The 13,647-nt window shown below is 36.7% G+C and overlaps 1 protein-coding gene across 1 annotated transcript in view; it reads left to right on the plus strand.

Annotated features, from left to right (window-relative positions):
* LOC113111867 (thyroid hormone receptor alpha) overlaps positions 1 to 13,647 on the plus strand; it is a 134,686-nt gene that overhangs the window by 53,734 nt on the left and 67,305 nt on the right. The window contains exon 2 of the mRNA XM_026277030.1: positions 5,246 to 5,320. The gene's annotated coding sequence lies outside the window, so the exon portion shown is untranslated. The remainder of the gene's footprint in view (positions 1 to 5,245; positions 5,321 to 13,647) is intronic.

A 13,647-nucleotide genomic window follows, 5' to 3' on the forward strand; every position in this document is an offset into this window, starting at 1 on the left:
CACAACCCTTCGATTGGGAGTCCAACCCTCTAACCATTAGGCCTCGGAAAACGCGTGAATGCTAGAAATAGAACCGACGCCTATTTTCCAGGCAAAATGGAATAGGAAAATATGTTTATATGTAATTTTGTACACAGATACATATTAATTCATGACACTTAGATGTTTGAAAGTCTATATTCAGATATAAATGTAATTTAAAAAATAAATAATTATTGATTTTTAAAATATTGCACCTGTAACCAGCCTGAGAGAAAGAGCGCGCGCAAGAGACAGAGAGAGAGAGAGAGAGAGAGAGAGAGAGAGAGAGAGAGAGAGCGAGTCCTGGCCAGACGGCTCTGGTCCCGGCCCCACGCTCAATGTCTTCAAAACAACAAGAGCGCTGTCTTGCACTCTCCTTCCCGCATATTAATCAACTGACACGATGGTGGCGATGTTTAAATCATTTAAAATGAGAATGTAAGTGTGCTCACCCCATTTTTGTTTGTAAGATTTCATAGATTTCATATCGCAATATATATCGCAGAAAAATAAAATATCGCAATGTAATTTTTTTCCCAATATCAACATTTTGCACTACAACATTTTATGTGAACTGCCCACATTAAATAATAAATAAATGAAAAAAGGCAATACCACTAATTTTACCAATTAGTGCCAAGTTCATTTTTAATCACTTTCTTGGTGTTTTTGTTTCACTTAAATAGGTCTGTACATTACATGAATTTTAAAAAAAAGTGTAATTACTTCATGTAGCCTCTAAATGAATACAAGGCCACAAAAAATGCTTTGCAAAAAACAAGCCACAGTGGTCTGTTTCAGATCTCGTACCCGGACGTGGCAGGATGGGATGAGTTTGGATGTCAGATACATTTATACCCAAACCCTCTGATGGAGACAGAGTAACAGCACAAGGATTTATTTCAGTGATCAGAGAGCTAGTACTGTTGGGTTTCAACTCAGTGGCTTTAGATTTGTTATCTATATCTAGAGAGCATCCATGCCAGAGCTGTAATTAAAACAAGGACTCTGATGGCAATATGAGACGAAGCCTTTTAAAGAAAAAGCCCCTCCGTTTTCCCTCTGCTCTCCCCAAAAGAAGGCTAAACCTTCTCTGAATCTAGCATCTAGACTGCATTGCTGAATAGACAAAGTACCACAACTCTGTAATAATTTCATACATTCAATGGATCGTTCAGCTGTAGTCACTGCAATGTGTTTTCATTCATACAGTTGCACAGTGTCGGCAGGAGACCAGTTTGCTGTTGCATTAGTGCTATTGGCAATCTTGTTTTTTTTCTTTCATACACAAAGGCGTCTATTCATGTAACTGCCGTGCAGCAGACAACAGACCCGCTCTCAAAAATAAAAGACCAAAAAGGCTTTGAAGTGTGTTTCACACCAGCACAGAATCAAAAGTAAAGGAGAGTTTAGCCACAGCTTATTTTTGAGAGCAGGTATACACAGCTTGCTCTATACCTGCCTTATGACGGTTTTGTTTTGTTTAACCCCCCCCCCCCCCCCCCCCCACACACACAGTGTTAAGCAAAAGAAATGGATCTGGAAGTGATTTGATTAAAATAGCTGGATTGAGTTGTTGAATAGAAGATGAGTATTTATTGGAAAGGCCACATGTATTTGTGCATATGTGCACATATAAACATACTCTAAACTAGTGGTTCTCGAAAGGTTTTTGGGATTTCTGTGAACTTTATCTGAGAAAATATTCAAAGGACATTCTATCTAACCTGATGTGTATATAAAAACAAATAACCATAACACTGCTGTAACCGTAAGCTATGCAGTGGTTGATTAGTCCTGATGTCATATACTAATAACAAAAGGACCTGGAAATAATTTGAACGTTTATGATTAATATGCTTTTTATATAATAGTTGTTTTTATGATTTATATAAATTTGTATTGTATTATTATCTGTATAATTTGTATTGTATTATTAACTGTAATTTAGAATAAGCCACTTTGGGAGATACAAACACTAATTTTGGTCAGAACTGGTTGACTGGTTTTGTTGTTCTTTGACAACACAAATCTCTGCATTCAAAATGATCCATCTTCATATTTATTAAGGTAGCTTAATGAAACCATTTATACATATATTGTTAAATTTGTACACCGTTACAAATTTTATTTTTACTGATATTATTTATTTCATGTTCATACTATTAATATGCAGTTGTGTAAGTAATTTATATAATATAAATGTCTATTATATAACTACATAAATCATTATTTACAAGTAAATTAACATTAATATTATTTTAATAATAAATAAATAAATAAATATTGATTGAACTGTCAAGATAGAAAAGAAAATTGAACTGTTATGGCAAACTCACTGTGACATCTAAAAATGCACATTTTACATGTATTTATGTATGCATGTATGTATGTATGTATGTATGTATGTATACCGGTATATACAGTATCTATATTCTTAAACTAAGTGCTGTTTAGTTCGGTGTGTTATATCTAAGCCAAAAGCTTTATTGTATATCATTTTTATTTTGCTTCTGTAGCCTATTTTTGCTTCTTGCAAAGCTGCTTTTAAAGTAAGTGTTTTTAGTAAAGCATAGTATTACTGATATGGACCAGCTTTATAATTGTATAAGTCTGAGTGCTTTCAGTCATAAGGCACTTGCTCTCCCAGTGTGGGAGTTTGGAGCAACTCCTTTGAGCAAACAGATAGTATGATCTCTGACCTGAGCTAATCAGGCACTAATTTGGCATGTCAGAAGCCTGTCTTCACGTCCTGTGCCTCCACTTCTGTTTACATACTCCCTGAACCTAGATTTTCCCTTTTTCGCCTTTGGTCTGTGTGACATCTGGGTTCATCTATTCTCTCTTAAATTAAAACATTGTGACATCAACCCCCCAACCCCCTGCCCCCCATACCCCCCCCCCCCCAAAAAAAAATGTCTTGTGGAAATGTGATTGCATAACAAAGATTAACCCCAGTGGTTTAGACCTGCCACCGAGTATGAGAGCAGTTTTTTAGCTTCAGGACTTTACTGTTTCCTTATAATTTCGTGATGCAATGATGCATTGATTTGAGACATTTCAGGAATGTACATGTTAATACCTGTTGCAGCGCTGGAATTCAACAGGATGACAGTAACAGAAGTTGTTCCAACCCACACTTAAAAAGGAGAACACAATGTTTTTAGAAAAGGGTGCAGCGATGCTTATCCGACAGTTATCTGTGTTTTCTCTGTAAACAGCTTATTCACTGCAGGCTTGGTATTGGGATGTGGGAGATTAGCTTTCCATCAAGACTAAAGGAAAAGCTCCAATGAAGGAAGGAGTTTGTGGGGAGGAAGAGGAGAAGCCTTGGGAGGTTGCTTTTCTTTGTTAGCCTTTGTGCTGTGTGGCCTTGCCAGGGTTCCCGCGGGTCCTTAAAAAGTCTTAAATTGTTTTAAATTGACTTGTATCAAATTTAAGGTCATAAAAAGTCTTCAATTGTACAAGGAAGTCTTAATAATGATTTCAGAAGTTCTTAAGTTTGGGTACAAACAAGAATTGCCATACAGCTTAATGTGATGATTAAACTTCAAAAGACTATGATTTTAGTAAATAAATATGAGCCTTGCTTTGTGTTCTGCCGTTACCAGGGAACCAGTCCCAAAAGTGCCTCCTGCTGGCAGAGAATGAATCTGCATTTTTAATAAGGCTGTTGTGAGTAGGGTTTTCCTGCAAAGATGGAGGGTGCAATTTCAGGATTGAAATTCTAGCTCCTAATATATATATTTTTTTTATTTAATTGTATTTATTTATTTTTTGTATGCACAGTTATGTATGTATATGCGGTTCATACTATTTTATAACACTTGCTATTGATTTCTGTATATTATTATTATGTATTTGTTTAATTGTATGCACACATTATTTTCTTAGTGTATAATTGTATACACACATTATTTTCTTAGCCAACTCTTAACCCTAAAATACCCATTGATAACCCTCTTGAAATATTTAATCTAATTTATTTCAATATATTCTACATATAGTCTATTTTTAAATTCAGTTTTCTTTGAAAGAAAGACTTGTGTATATGTGAGACTTCATTTCATTAGCTGCAGGGCAGCTTCATGTCTGATGTGTGACCCACTTAAAGTACAGAAAACGGTAAAACAATTGCGGTACAAACTATGTTATTAGCACTTTAATAAATGTAAAATAAGTAAAAAGCAAATATTAATTTACAACATCTGACAGCACAATGAACTGTTTTGCACAACTAAATAGGCTAAATGGAGATTGCTGACACCCCCTCGAACACTTAAATTCACACTAGCTCTTACATTAAAAATAAAATTATAATTTCCATAGATCTAGTCTTTGGATTAGATTGTTTGATGTTTGAATCAGGTCTCCTCTGTTGGAATAGATTTTGCTAGTTGGTGCAGTCCCAAAATTTGTGGGGAAGTCGTGGCATAACGGTTAGAGAGTTTGACTTCTAACCCTAAGGTCGTGGGTTCGGGTCTTGGGCTGGCAATGCCACGACTGAGGTTCCCTTGAGTAAGGCACTGAACACCCAACTGCTCCCCGGTCACTGGAGCATAAATGGCTACCCACTGCTCCGGGTGTGTGTTCACGGTTTGTGTGTTCACTGCTGTGCGTGTGCACTTTGGATGGGTTAAATGCAGAGCACAAATTCTACGTATGGGTGACTATACTTGGCTGTATGTCACATCACTTTTTAAAAAAATATTGGGTACTAGAAAAGCCGTCCTAGAACTGCAGCCTTCGGTATTGCTGGAACATTGGGTTGTTTTTTTGTTCAGATCAATGCGAAAATTGACCCATGTTTTACCCTGCAAACACGCAGAGCTGTAAATGTGAACTGGTGGATCGATAAGAAGATAATTTTTTATAAAAATGTTTTTGTTATTTAAATAATTTGATTTTTTTATTAATATAATAATTAATACTTTTGACTCCATTAAAGAAATGGTTTAAAGGCTGAATTGTGAACTGTATCATTTTATAAAACTTTTTGTTTTTGTGAAAACATGTATCTGCTTTTTACAGTCATTTTACAGTTTATTAGTTTACCATAGACATTGCCCTACCCCGCTCATATGGTATTAATTGTATTTATGCAGGCCTTAAAAAAGGTCTTAAAAAATCTTAAATTTGAGCTTAAAAATCCTGCAGCAACCCTGCTTGCCTGTTTGTTTTCCATATTCTGCATCTGAGCAAGGCTGTTTTTGATTTCTCGCAGGACGGCGGCTTACAGTTCCAGAAGACCCAGGCCTGGTGAAAGCATTAACCAAAAACAAAGCCCAACAGGACACTGGTAGGTTGTGTGGCCATACCTCTCTGTCTTGTACAGTAGTTAAATATATGTGATATGCTTCATCAGAATGAGCATTTTGACCATTTTGGATTCAGCTGTTAAAATATATATATATATATATATATATATATTCGGTGTGTGTGTATATATATATATATATATATATATATTTATATATAGTAGAGCTGGGCGATGTGTCATATCAAAAATATTTTATTGATAATCGCCTTTAAAAAATTTTGGGATAAACGATAATATCGTCTACCTAAGCTAAACCTCCACCACACCCGCCCCCGCCGAGACAACATTGCCGACACAAACCATAAATACACACCAGGTTCAGTTTGGGCTTAATTATTGACACAAAGTTTGGTTTTACTTTTCTTAGTTTGTGCTCAAACTAACAGAAACTTTAGTTTTGCTGTTATTTTGGTGCTAATAATCTCCCCTCTGTTCTTATCAAATTTGTGTTTGAAATGAATTTCGTTTTGTGAGGAGAACTGTTGAGGAGAATCCAATTTTAAGTTCATCGCGCTGAAGTTGGACATTCTGGCGGTGATTGTAATAATGATAAATGCATGTTGACTAGTTCTGTTGCATACAAATTAAGAGTTTATAGTGCTATATCTCAGCTTAGTTAAACATAATTATACTGTATACACGGTTTAAAAAATCTGTAAAAATATTTCACGGAAATGTGCGCTGAAGGAATTTGCATATTTTAAAGGCTGGACAAAAGCATGAGAGGGGTGGGCAGGTGTTTTAAAGCCTTGATATAAATGTCATCTAGTCTACCCATTTCTTAAGAAGGAAATCGGAGACACACATTCTCGGAATTCTAGCCTACTGTATGTCTGAATGAAAAATGTGCCCCTTCCCAGCGCAGAGAGATTCTAATACCTCCAAATGGAATTCAACACCCTTTGAGTCTAGGCTTGCAAACTTTGCTTTGTATTCATGTAGAGGACATGTTTTTCCAGCAGGTTACCCCAGTATGACTGATGTCCTGCGCTGGGGTCTCAAGATGAAAAACAATTTCGGTATGATTTGGATTAGGAGTTTTTTTTTCTACGCCTGTATGCAGCTATTTTGTCCTTTACTGAAGCTTAGCTGTGTCAGGGAGCACTTTTCCTCTTTTCTCTCTGCTGTCCCGCAGGCAGCTGCTGTAGATGAAGCATAATTGCAGTGTAATCCTGGCCCTAGTCTGAAGGCTTTAGAAAAAAGCAGCAGAATAGATAATACCAGCTGTTTGCTGTTGCACAGATGTTTGAGAGAGCACCTCTAAACCTACTCGGTTGCTCTTTCAGTTTGGCCATCAGTGTGTGAGAAGGAGCATACATGTTCGCGGATGAACAAATATATGTCTCTGCTGAATAGGGAAAAAAATAGTAGTTATTATATATTTCAATTTATATGATGCTGCAGAACGTTTGAGCACATTTATTTATTATTTGTTATTAGTGTCTGTAAGGCTGAAAATTTATACCTGTAATTTGTTTATATACCGGCTTTTGTTTAACTAAGATTTTTCTAAGTAATATCCATCAAAACTACTTTCCTAATGTGCTGCTACCTATTGTGTTCTATTAAATTATAGTGTAAACTCATACTAGGGCTGCTCGTTTAAAAATCATGATTATTTTGATCAATATTGTAATCACGTTTATCTAGCACGGATATGAGGGGCCATTATGATCAACTTTATATGAGTGATGCATATCAAATATGTATTTCATGTAAATAAGGTATGACATCTACTTTGTAGAGACCCGCGGAAATTCAAACAAACATACAGTAAGTCCTCAAAATTATATTTATAAAATTATATATTAATAATTAAACATTCCGTAATAAAAAAAAGCAAAGTGCAAATACAATAGAATGGAAAGATACAAATGAAACAATCTGTGCTTTAATGTTTTTTTTATGCAAGTCTTTTTTGCAGTTTAAAAAGAAGTTTTTTTTTACCGTTACACGCACATTTTTATTCTCAACTCTATATGTTCATCACGACATGACCATCAAAGGTAAACATGAATAATCACTAAATGGTTTTATCAGTCTAGCAGGTGGGCAAACCCTAACCCACAAGTGGTGAAGCTGGTTGACCAAATAACTTGCTTGTTACATTAGTTAGAAGGTCTGGTGGGGACATCAGATCTCAAAACATATGCTTCTGAACAGCTATGCTTGTGTTCTCTTTGAAATTCTGAAATTGGTGTTGCAGAAAAGAAACCAGAGCCAAATGTGATGTGCATTTTCTTTAGCTGACTCTCAAGAGGTAAGAGGCCCTGTACCTGTGTTATAATGCTTCACGCTTTGGGTTAGAGAGGTGTTGGGGGAGCTAGAGTTTACAGTATATTTTTTAGTTACAGTCTAATGTTCTTAACACTTCATAAATTACACCTGCTGCGACGCCACCAAGGCCTGATGAACTTCAAGCATGCTGAGGGGAAGTGAAATAAGCAGTGAGATCTGTGCAGGATATTGCTCCGCCGAAAAAACCACCCACCCCCACCTTGGGCCGTGTTTTTTTTTTTTTTTTTTTTTTCTCTCAAAAAGAGAGAGGGCTTAAGTTTGGATAAGGATCTCAGTCAAGAAATTGCCTAGTTTAGACCAAGTGAAAACAAAGTGACAGAGTTCACTCAAGCCCCTTTCACACTGCACGTCGGACCCGCAATATTCCCGTAACATTGCCTGGTCGCCTTCTGTGTGAAAGCAACCACGTCCCGGAATTGATTACCGAATCGAACCCGGGTCGGGGACATAGTAACATTGCGGTAATCGATCCGGAACGAGCGCTGTGTGAACAAAAGCCAGATCTAATTCCGTATCGAAGTGATGACGCGCGTTATCGCGCAACTTTTTTTACCGGCTGTTTTGAAGGAAGATCAACATTCGCGACGAAAACATATGTGCAAACTGTAATGAAGCAGAGATCAGTTAGTTCCTCACTTTCCGCGCTGACGCAGAGATCGTTTGCTTGCTTCAGTTAAAGTATAACGTGCCAAGCGTTGTCGACTCGTACATTACACGTCACGCGCTGATGTCACGTGTCGTTACGGGATCTTCAAGGGTTGTGTGTGAAAGCACGCACATATACCGGATCATCACTGGCAGTGTGAAAGTGCCAAATCTAGCGACCAGGGAACAATTACAGGAACACTTTACCCCTGTATTTGCCGGAATGGCAGTGTGAAAGGGGCTTCATTGTTCAGGAACCTTAACTAAATACTTTAGTTAATTAATGCAAATTAAGTTATGCATGTATACAAAAAAAATGCATTCATGTTTAATTTGCATGATAACTTGTATTAAAGCGGAAGAAAATCGTGCTCCGATCTGTGGCATTTATTTTTTACATTTTGTGATATAATGTGCAGGATTTTAAATCTGAGACTTTTTTGATAATTGGATTGGAGGCACATAACAAATAATGTTTTGTAAAGAGAAAACTGTATACCTGGCAACTTAAGGACAATCTGAACTCACATTAACGATGCTGCATTAATGCGTTGTAATTGCTCTAACCAAGGCAGCCCAAATTCAACGCAAGAAACATTTTCTTCACGCAGGTTGCTGTCTGACATTCTTTTTTGCCGCCTTTTGATTGACAGGAAGTAATTGGCCCTGACCATCAACAGTAGTGCAGATAATTGCTTTTATTGGCCGATACCGATTATTGGCCAAAACATCAGTAAATCATGAATATATGCTGTATTTAAAAATGTTACACACAGATATGCTTAAAATGTAATATTATATTAAAAAATTCCATTTCTAATATGTATATGTTGAAGATCCATCAAAATCATAAAAGAAGAATAATTAGAATAAAATAGATGACAATGAATAATTAAATGAATAATTAGAATAAAATAAAATGAAGTATGAAAATAAATATGAACTAATTTAATTACAAATAATTAACGGAATAATGAAATGAAATGTACCTTATTTGTGATCAAAGATTAGATTTGAAAAATTTTATAATTTAGTAAAGAACTGAATAACATCTCTATCAGAGCCAATATTTATACTTATAATAAATGGCACCACTTCTAATAGATGGCTACGATTATGAAAGTACAGAGTAACTCTTCCCTTTGTATTTTTTTTTTCAGGAATGTTGGATTCAATCTCCTGCATTTTATCTTTCTCTTTACTCTGAAGTTTCTAATACACCAGGGTTTTGTTTTCCTTGCACTATACTGCAATACCTTTGCAGCATCTCTTCCTGCTTGAGTCCTGGATCACTCACTTGCTCAAAAAGCCTTACACTACAGTGACAGGCTAAACCTTTGTACCATCCCCCTACATGGGTAAAATGCAAAAAATTACAAGGCATGCAGAACCGTACATTACGTACTGTTCTGGGGCCCTCATTTCTCGAAAGTATGCAGCAGTGCAGCGTACACATGTGCAAGAGTGTTTCTGGCTCTTGACACAGGTTTATGTGCTCAGACTTTCTACACACATCATTGATTTTTCTAACCTCTGCAATATGCCACTCCTGCATCAATAAATGGTTTCCTGGAAGAAAAAAATATCCATAAGCTGTCAGTATAGTGCACATAGACTGAATCTCAACCTCAATTATTTTGCTCTCCTTCACTGCAAAACTGCTCAGGTTTTTCTACAGCTTGTTAATTTGGGACATTAGGTAAATAGAGCAAGGGGAAAGTACTGCAAGTGTCCCGTTGCATGACACTTCACTCCCACATTGCAACACTAACAAATGTTTATTAGAGAGTTTTAGGACAGGTTTGTCTCTGGTAGCCAGATCTTTGACTGAATGACAAAATTAATGGTCCTCAGCGAAACTTATTCTGACCAGCAATGCCCACTTAGAGAGGATGAGGACGTCTGAGTAACATAAAATGTTCAGCCATTTGTTTTGTTTTTAAGTGATGTTTAGGCCAAAGAGTATCTAAACTGATGGGAAAAAAATGGGATCCAACCTCAGCCTATCCAGAAGCAATAATTAAATTATCTGACTGACTTAAAGGCACAAAATGTAAAATTTTTTTGTATTATTAAAATATCCAAAAACCACTTGAACAGTGTTATATTTTTTGCTGACTTGTGTACTAACATTATCCTAAATGTTTCGAAGAATGTTTAAATCCAGAGAAATAAGCAATTTTATTAACGTGGCCGTGTCCATAGTGTCATTGTGTTTCCTTCCAATGACGTCAAAACCCTTCGATTTCTGGAACTAACCTGGAAAACTTTGGCAAATCCAGTGATAATTTCATTCTTTAAGGTGTTTGCTGTATCAGCTTGGTTCCTTGTTAATGTAAATTTGTTTCAAGGTGGAAAAAAAACTTTCTTCCAGATGTTGAGTAAAATCAGCCAATCAGATTCGAGCTTGCAAGCTTGAGAAAGTACTCTCTAGATGTGCATTTAATGGCGCTGTTCCACTACACAGTACCGACTCGCCCAGACTCGACTCACCTTTGTTTGGTTTTCCACTGTGTAAAAGTTGTACCTGTACCTGCTTCCAGGTACTTTTTTTTTCATATCACCTCCGGCAAGGTTTTGAGCGAGTTGAAGCGATACTAAAATGTGACATGAAAACAAGGCAGACTGCTGATTGGTCAGAGAGAATCGTCCCTATTCACTGCGTCATAATTGCACGTGCCAGACGGCGTATCCTGAATAACACCCACCATTTTTAAATAGTTGGTCAGAGATTATGCAACTCGGAAGAATACGTCGTGGTCAAAAGTGGAGGTGTATCATTCATACACTTGTTTCCTCCATTGTCCTGAGTGTGTGGGTAGCTGGTGTGTGACGACCAGGTACTATTGTGGAGGTACTATCTGCAGTGGAAAACAGAGCGAAAAGCGAGCCGAGGCGAGTCGAGTCCAGTTGAGCTGCTACTGGTAATGGAAAAGTGCCATAATTTAGTGTGTTGGTCCATGGTTGACAAGTTTATTTTCAAACATAAAACCAACTTTCTGAAGTGTTTGTATATGTTTGCCTGTTTGCTCATAATCAGCAGCAATTGTGGCTGTTCATTCTATACTGACTCTGTCAGCCCTGAGCTATTTATGTCGTGGAAAGCTGAGATTTCACGCTGGTTTGCTATTCACACTGCAGTGCTGATATGAATTGCTCACTCAATTTTAACTTGCCTTGTGATTATAAAATCCCCAGATCCATATTTTAAATGTCATTTGCTTCATTTAAGGGCTCATATGTTACAGCCCAGGGTAAAGTCAGTGAAAATAGCTCTTGTTCCCCACTCTACAGGTGTCTAATCAGCTTCATTGTAAAAATGAATGCCAGTAGGTCACCTCTCTAAAGAGGAATGTACATAATTTTTCAGACACATAAAGGCAATTGTGTGTGCAGGATGTTTTTTCTCTCTCTCTCTCTCATTTGGTGAGCATATACAATGTGACTCATATGTCCATAACCACACTTAGGTTAGGATGGTTATCTATGCTCAGTGTGCTTGAACATTTGTGTGTGTGTGTGTGAGAGAGAGAGAGAGAGAGTGAGTGAAACATCCTCACTGTGTAGTTTCTAAGTGGATTAGACATGGATGTGGAAACTTCCTGGGGAGCTCCCACCATGGGACACACAGAGAGGAAGGTTAATGACAGTCTGTTTAGTTTGTTCATGTGCTGAATCTTGTTAATTGAACTGTTGCTGCTGTTTTACTCCGATTGAAAAAAAAAATCACAAACTTGCTTGTGTATTATAAGGAATTCGTGTTTTTCCTGTGAGAGGTTGAGGTTCATTTTGTAGTTCGTGACATCTGTTGTTAATTAAAAATAAGAATAAAATTTAATAAGTGGCTTTACCAAATTTTCATAGAGGTAGCAATTATTAAATAAATATATATATAAATACATTTTCTGGTTCAAGAGGATATGGTGGATTGAAATTATCTTGTTTTTGTTGTTAATGTGTTACAGTAAGTGTTGTTAATGGCCAGATGTGAAGTGAGACTAGCATCTGCATCATGTAGGAGGAAAAATGCATTGAATGTGTGTTTGTTTTGCTACATCCTCTTTGTTGGCAGTGATGGTAAGATAGGATAAGGAGATAAATTAGCACACACAGAGCCTCCCGCTTCTCTGAAACACATTACCATCTTCTTTAATCAGATAATTAGTTGGATTATGAATCCCTCATTATGATACTTGACGATACACCCGCTGCTGAATTATCTGGACCTGAGCACAGAATCATCCCCTCTCCTCTAGGTTTGAGTACCCTTCACATTTTAACCGGTATTGCTTCCTGAAATTCAGTGCTAGTGCTCAACTGTACAAAAAGAGTAAAGTGGCAAAAAGGGTAAAAACATTTATTGCAAAAAAAAAAACTCTCAGAAGTCCACACCTCTCACTTTTAACATTTTGTTATTTATTTACAAGTTTTAGACACAAAATAATAATTATAATAATTCTAATGTCACAAATAATATTCTCAAGGTTTAATGGTTTTATATGATACTTTGGTTATTTTGTAGTGTGAGTTTTGTTAAGTGCACTTAAAACAAAAGTCTTTGCCGAATAGTACAACAGCGAGCATGGCAAGTATAAATGCTTTGCACACTCAATCAGTGGAGGCTCGGGACGGAGAGCCAAGCAAAAGTATAAACAAGATGGTCACGCGTCATCACGACTAGGACTGCTCACAGAAAATGGAAAGAGAAAGCGTGATTTATATTATTATTAGGGCTGGGACTTTAACACGTTAATTGAGATTAATTAATTACACAAAAAATAACGCGTTAACTAAGATTAATTAATTACTGAAAAAAAATCCCGCATTTTTAATAACTTATTTTTGCACCGCGGAACGTTTCTCACTGGATGAGTTTCGGCGGACCGATTATACTGGAGCACCAACTAGCGTTCGCATATCATCGCAGCACTTCCGATTCTCAAGTATCACCTCTACGCAAAACATATAGCAGCTAGCGTGGACTTTACACTTTATGTTGAACTATGTATTATTTTGTTGGTGCAAAAGTTTATGTTGAACTCTTTATTGTTTTGGACAAGGTTATCGAGAGCTGGACTTAGTATGTTATGGCCTCTGAAGCAACAGAGAGATGTTTGCTAATAGTCAGTGTTTCCAATGTTCTGAATGTAATTGACAGTATTGTGTATTACTTAAAAAACACTTTACAGAAGGTTCCAGCACCTATAAGCTACCTGAATTTCTGAAATGTATTATTTCTAAATTGTTTCTAAATATGCTATTGCTACACTTCATGGCAAAAATTGCACTGGTCTGCTAGACTTGGTTGAACAAAAATAAACAATATTTTGTTGCTTAAGCTTATGTATTCAGTCATTATTCAA

This window comes from Carassius auratus, chromosome 12, assembly GCF_003368295.1.
Source record: "Carassius auratus strain Wakin chromosome 12, ASM336829v1, whole genome shotgun sequence".
In the NCBI taxonomy this organism is placed as follows: domain Eukaryota; kingdom Metazoa; phylum Chordata; class Actinopteri; order Cypriniformes; family Cyprinidae; genus Carassius; species Carassius auratus.